Source organism: Ranitomeya imitator, chromosome 2 (genome assembly GCF_032444005.1).
Source record: "Ranitomeya imitator isolate aRanImi1 chromosome 2, aRanImi1.pri, whole genome shotgun sequence".
Lineage (NCBI taxonomy): Eukaryota > Metazoa > Chordata > Amphibia > Anura > Dendrobatidae > Ranitomeya > Ranitomeya imitator.
In genome coordinates this window covers 377,967,413-377,973,622 of record NC_091283.1, presented here as the reverse complement: position 1 = coordinate 377,973,622, position 6,210 = coordinate 377,967,413, and positions in this window count along the sequence as shown.

Below are 6,210 nucleotides of genomic sequence, written 5' to 3'. Positions count from 1 at the left end.
GAAGAAATAGAGTAAAAGTGCAGTCAGGCTTATCTGTGTTATAGGATGTCTAGCTGGACTACATACACCACCGGGTTATAAGTAAACATGAATCTAATGGTTGTAAATGTACCTACAAGATATATTTAGAGATATAATGCACGAGTGTAAATGCTTACATATAGATTCGCAAGTTAAAGTGATATCCCTGCCGCCCCAATGCATGTTCCGCCCTTTCTTCATAAGGGGGCGTGTTTTATGGTAGGGGGAGATATCCTTTAAATACATTCTGCCACCCAAGACAAAAATTGTTAACACTAAAAGGGGCAATAAGATCAAATTCAATATGCAAGAGATGTGAAATATAAATGAGAATATTAAATAAACCCCAGTGAGAACAAAATAGAGCGAGTGGAAACCACTCATATAAGCAGAGAACAACCAACCACCAGGGCAAAAGACCTAACCCCAAGAACAGATCACATAGCAGGGTATACGTATTATAACAATAAATCTTTAATAATAATAATAATAATAATAATAATAATAAAACACTATGGGGTTAAAGACAACCCGTAATAGGGTTGTAAAAACAACTTTAGTATGAATAAAGTGCAAAACGGTGCAAATGTGCAAGCCTGCAGTATAATAATAGTGTGGAAGGCACCCACTATATGATGAGTGCTAATTAGCACAATATAACCAAGGAAAAAAGTGAAGGGAAATCATGAAAAGATGTTAAAATTATAGCGGAGATCCTGTACCTTATGGCGTCACCAAATCCAATCAATACGCATCCCGACGCGCATTGCGGATTTAAAATCCTTCGTCCTGACGAAGGATTTTAAATCCGCAACGCGCGTCGGGGTGCGCATTGATTGGATCTTTTCATGATTTCCCTTTACTTTTTCCCTTGGTTATATTGTGCTAATTAGCACTCATCATATAGTGGGTGCCTTCCACACTATTATTATACTGCAGGCTTGCACATTTGCACCGTTTTGCAATTTATTCATATTAAAGTTGTTTTTACAACCCTATTACGGGTTGTCTTTAACCCCATAGTGTTTTTTGCATTATATGCTCACGTTATTTCATATATCTTACCATTTTTTCCACATTGTGACACGGTATCAATTCTGATTGTTCTTAAGGAGTCCTGATATATATATTTTTTCCTTTTTTGGGTACACCTTATGCCTATATTGGTTTTTATATAAAACTGTTTTGGAAATGTTATCCTGGTTATTTTTTTTTTATCCAACATGTGCACTTTTATCTATGTGTATTACCACTACTAATAAAGATTTATTGTTATAATACGTATACCCTGCTATGTGATCTGTTCTTGGGGTTAGGTCTTTTGCCCTGGTGGTTGGTTGTATTCTGCCACCCAATCGCAGCGTGTGAAAACTAAATACTGGCCGTTTGTGTAGGAACTGACACACTGGAGACAATTGGCACATGCATAATTAAGCTCTGCCTCTCCATGTAAGGGTACTTCTGCTATGCAAGATGTAAAGAGAAAAAGAAAAGAACTCACTCTACAAGGTCAAAAAACAGGGGTCTTCCCCTGTGAGACATGTAATGACAGACAGCCCTAATCTCTGCAGCCACTGAGTGTGATTATAAACACCTCCAGCTTTCATCTCACAGCGCTTAGGGGGATTAGAGCTGAGATGAGTGTCATTATAAACAATTCTGCAGCTATGACTCTCCTCTCACAGGGCTTTTAGCTTTGCCCATCCAAGGTATACATTGAAAGAAAGACCCGAGTTTTGAGATCGCTACACCTTGTGTGAATAATACCAAAAAGTTGTTCCTGGTACTGCCATATAACATCTTATATTGAAAAACTGCAAAATACACTTGAATTTTCTTCTTAATTTATAAAAATTCAATTTTCAGTTCCAGTACATTAAAGAAAAGCTGACAGGTTCCCCATGCCCTCCAAACATTTGTATATCTATTGCTAAATTCCCTGCCTAATAAGCCCTTTATACCCATGGTTAACTAAACACATGTTTTTTTTAAAAAAAAGTATTTAGCAATTCTGTTTTTCTTATTCAAATTAATCTTTTGACTAGTTTATTGGGCGTTTGTTTCCCCAGACCAGTTGCCCATCTGTGCATGTTTTTGAAGAGCCAGTGTCATTGCCAGCTTTCTTGCGCGTGCGGCTTTCTTCAACCACGTCATTGTGCATCTGAAGCTGGGTGTACATTTCCTGGCTTCAGAGGCACACTGCATATGACTGGAAGTCCAGAATACTGCTCACGTACACTGAGGAGTTGAAGATCAGTAGGAAGGGAGGAGCTATTCGTAAGCAAAGCTGAAGAAATCTGTGTGCATGCGCGAGATTTCAATCGAATACGATGGATGTTGGCGGCGTCCGGGACAGGAGCAGAGGAGCTGTAATCTGCTCTTGCTCCGCTGGGAACTTCAGCAGGACGCAGGAAATAGCGTCAGAGCCATCCAGTGCTGTACCAGACAGAAGAGGAGATGGAGGCTACGCAGGACGTGAGCCGGGATTAGGTAAATATAAGCTTTTTATTTTTCTTATTTTAGTCACAATAGGGGCTGGCTGTGTGGACATTGACAGAATGCTATGGCTGCATGCACATTATGAGGGCCTGACTGTGTGGACATTTAAATGTTGGCTGTGTGGACACTGTGATAAGCTGGCTGTATGGACATTACAAGAGGGGCTGTGGGTGACATCATATATGGGAGACTGGGGGACATTATACTTTGTATAGAGAGCTTTGGTGGACATCATACTGTATAGTCGGCTGTGGTTGACATTGTACTGTATATTGGGGGCTGTTGTGGATGTACTGTATGGGTAGTGTGAGGAGTGGGTACAGTTTGGAGAGGGCAAAGAAGGCACAGAATGTATATTGAGAAGGGGCAGTGTGAAATGTGGGCACGGTGTGGAGAGAGGTTAGCCTGGCAGAGGACAGTGTGTAGATATAGAGAGTGTAAGGCAAAACTGGAGAGAGGACAGCCATGGTATAGGACGTGGTTCAAAAGGCCGGATGATGTGACGGTTATAGCTGATAATGGCAGACAGTGGGGTGGTTATAGCTTGTAACGCTCACGCCCAGACTGGTTGGCGCGGGGGTGTGGCCCCACTGGACCACAGACCAGACTTCCCTGGAAGGGACGTAACTAAGTAGCTTCCTAGGTGTTCGCTGGAGCCTCCTATGGGGAGGTCAGACTTGTGCAGTAGGTAGCTACCAGGTACCACTCCAGGGTGGAGTCTGACTGTGGATGCTGATCCCACCGGGGGACAAGACACAGGCAGGCACGGCTGTGACACTGGCTGACGGACGGGTACGGCAGAGGCCCTGATGGGCAGACTAGCTTGACGGAGATACAGGCAGGCAGACGGGTATGGCTGGCACTCTGGCAGACAGGGTTGACACTCTGGTAGGAACTGGTATACAGGTGGGTGTATGGAAACAGGTTAGAACCTGTTCAGACTGGTGAATATAAAGAAACAGGTAGAGATCTGTACGGCAAGTTGCTGAACAGAGGTGGAGCAAGAGCAGATGCAAAGCAGAACCACAGGAAGCGGAGTAAGAGCAGAGAAGGAGAAGGCAGAGCTAAGAGCAGAGAAGGAGAAGGCAGAGCTAAGAGCAGAGAAGGAGAAGGCAGAGGAGGAGGCGGAGCCAAGGATGGAGTCACTGGGGGCAGAGCCAATAACAGAGCCGCTGGAAACGGAGCCAAGAGTGGAGATGCTAGAGGCGGAGCCAAGAGCGGAGATGCTGGAGGCGGAGCCAAGAGCGAACCGCAGGAGACAACGCCAAGAGCCAGAACCGCAGGAGGCAAAGCCAAGAGCCAGAGGGTGCAGAGCAACAGGTTGTGACGAGCAAAGCTGAGAGGTACAGAACCACAAGTTGTGACAGAACTGAGCAGAGAAGCACAGAGTCACAAGTAGTGTTGAACAGAGCAGAGAGATGCAGAGCCACTGATAGTGGCAAGCAAAGCAGAGATGTAACGCAGAGGTAAACACAGCAGAGTGAGAATGGTAAACAAACAAAGAAGGAATGGACATAGACCAGAGTTCAGACACAGAACATAGATTCAGACCAGGGTACAACACCCTACTGGGTTGCGTACACCTAGACACAAACAGAACACAGATTAAAGCCTGCGAATTGCAATAGACAGGAAACAGACACAACCTGGCAGCTCAGTAGCAAATGCTAACTGAGGGAAATAGTTTGCTCAGGCATCCTCCAATGGGTGAGGATGCCTTATGTATCAGAGGCCTCTAGGCTATTGGCCAGGGACACTTTGGGGAGGTGCACACAGTCTCATTAAGAATCCGGAGTTGCTGGCGCTGCCCCCCCTATGCATGCAGAAAGGAAGTGTACACAGAGTAAGCGGCCATAGAGCACATGGCATGGAGCCGGCAGCAGACAGATCTCACAGCATGGCACTGGGTGAGTGAGTTGATGTAACAGGCAGGTGGGGAATAGAAGGCCATGCAGTGATGCCGGCAGGGTTGTTACATAGCTCATATGGGCAGACAGTGTGAGGGCCATTATTTAGGGTATAGTATGGACAGATATGTTTATGCAGAGAGCTTTTTAACAACTGTTATTTTTAAGGGCATCATGTTGGAATTTGCTCCAGAAGACTGGAAAAGAGAGAGAAGTCTCTAGGGAAACTGGAGATGTAAAAAGTCACCATGGCATCTGGACAAGATTGAGATGAAAAGAAAGAAACAACTCAATTAAAGAGGTCACCTATAAGGTACCTGGATGTAAATGTGTACTTGTTGATACTATGTGTCATCAGTACTGTGATTTCTGTATAGTCTGCAGTCTGATAATGACTAATAACAACAACTTCTAGCATCTCCATACCTTCTTAAACACATACTGGGGGTTGTTCGTCCATGAGAAACAAATATATATGGTCCTAACTTGACATTACAACTGACTGCTGTACTAAGCTTGGTGATGTAGTCATGTACTTATGGTGGTTCTGGTGATGTATTCATGTACTGATGGTGGTTCTGGTGACATATACATGTACTGGTGTTTTTATTTACTAATGGTGATTCTCGTGATGTAGTCATGTACAGATTATGATGATGTTTTCATGTACTTATGGTGGTTCTGGTGATACATTTATCTACTGATGTGTATGATAACGAGTGGCGCCCAGTATTACAGGGTTAGTGATACTGCTGTGGATACAACAATCACCAACTAAGATTGTGTCGTAAAAAATGCCCCAAAAAAGATATAAACATATATCAGTATTCGCGCTGAATAAACCCTAATGAGGAAAGACCAGACCATGAAAAGAGACAAAAAAGGTCAAAAGATGAATGACCGCTATAATAGTTCATACAGTGACTTCAAATCGCCCCTTCAGGGTTTGCATGAATTTTCCAATAAGCGCTGCAGCGCTCGTTGGCTGTTGCTGCTTCCTCTCCTGGCCACACCTTCTACTGTATGCGGTCACGTGGGGCCGCCGATTACAGTCATGAATATGCGGCTCCACCTTCCATAGGGGTGAAGCCGCATATTCATTACTGTAAATGAGCGGCCCCACGTGACCGCATACAGTAGAAGGTGCGGCCAGGAGAGGAAGCAGCGACAGCCAACGAGGGAGCTGGGTGAGTATTTTCAGAACAGCGGGGGGGGGGGGGGGGGCACAGGGGGTGGGGACATGGACTTTTATTTTATACACGATAAACTTAAAAAAAAAGGATTATTCATATATTTTCTGCAGCAAACGCTGCTGCACAGAAGATATGAATCGCGGTTTCAGCACGATGCAGGGGACAGCGCTAAACTTTAGCGCTGTCTCCTGCACGCTCCGTGTGGTACCCAGTGGGCACACGGGCGGCACACGTGTGCCGCACGTGTGCCACACTGATGTGCCACAGAAACGCAGGGGCACACGGACACGGATAATTCCGGTACCGATTTTTTCCGGTACCGGAATTATCTGGACGTGTGGGACTGCCCTAATACGGACGAGTGCTATGCGATAAAAAAAAAAATCGCATAGCACTCAGACCAATGTTAATCTATGGGGCAGCTCCTATCATCCATTGTTTTCTCAGCCATATTATATGTGCAAGAGAAATTATTATTATTATTTATTTATATAGCACCATTAATTCCATGGTGCTGTACATGAAAAGGGGTTACATCAAAATACAAATATCACTTACAGTAAACAAAACTAACAATGACAGACTGGTAC